Source organism: Pundamilia nyererei, unplaced genomic scaffold (assembly GCF_000239375.1).
Source record: "Pundamilia nyererei isolate P.nyererei 1_Seehausen unplaced genomic scaffold, PunNye1.0 scaffold00088, whole genome shotgun sequence".
In the NCBI taxonomy this organism is placed as follows: domain Eukaryota; kingdom Metazoa; phylum Chordata; class Actinopteri; order Cichliformes; family Cichlidae; genus Pundamilia; species Pundamilia nyererei.
In genome coordinates this window covers 2,459,161-2,460,259 of record NW_005187489.1, presented here as the reverse complement: position 1 = coordinate 2,460,259, position 1,099 = coordinate 2,459,161, and positions in this window count along the sequence as shown.

The following is a 1,099-nucleotide window of genomic DNA, read 5'->3' as shown; positions in this document are numbered from 1 at the left end:
GTGATATTTAATGGATCGGATTACATTTTTTATTTTTCTCCGATATCCGATCCAGTAATTTAGGTCAGTATCGGACCGATACCGATACGTAATATCGGATCGGTCCATCTCTATTTTATAGAGCAGCAAAACCCATCTCAGACTGTTGGTTTCTAATTCCTGTCTACTCTGTGGATGCCAAACACCTCCAACCACACAGTGTCTGCTGTATATTGCCAGAAGGCCTGCATCACTAGCTAAACATTTATATATACAGGTTCATATATGTTCATATGTACAGGTGCAAAACTGTAAACTGATTGTAAAATCATTTTGAACCAAACAATTTCCAGGATGTAGTTTCCTGTTGGAAAAAACAGGTTTGGTCTGAGTCAGAGGACAGCAGAAGCTGAACAGTTTGCTTTTATCCTCCCGTGTTAAGCCTCTCCTTTTCCATGTTTCTGTGTCTCTTCAGTTCACCAGGAACTAAAATAGCCTGGTTTTCTATACAGAGAGAAAAAATAATGAGGATTGGGGACAAAAACACTAAAACAACAACAACAAAAAAGGAAGAACCGGACTTCCACTGCTTCTAAGTATCGTCTATAATGACGTGAGACAAAAGGCAGTTGGAAGTGACTTGAGTTAAATTTAAAAGAATATACCAAAGACCTATTGCTTTCAATCCCACACAGGCACACAGCACAGAACAGCTGTTTTACAGCTCTCTGATGAAACACTTTGGCTTTAATGAAACATCTTTACCTTCGTAAACTATTATTTCTTCTCTGCAGGTTGTAAAACTCCCAAAAACACTTTAATGAAACCCGATCTAGTTTTGTTGGGGTAATAACATTTTTTACAAAGTGATGATTTGACCTTTTCACACATTGCTGCCCAGAGACAGCTAGCTTCCACATCTCACTTTAAACCTACATTTCTACTAATAGCCACCAGGGGGCATGTCGGTCTTATTGGCTCTCTCCATCTTTTTATACAGCCTATGTTGCGGATCTGTTCTGCTATTATGTTTTAATATTTTTATTTCAATAGATCCTACTTATTAAGCTTCTCACTGAAACGTATTTAGATGTGATTTTTCTCCATCCATCCATCCATC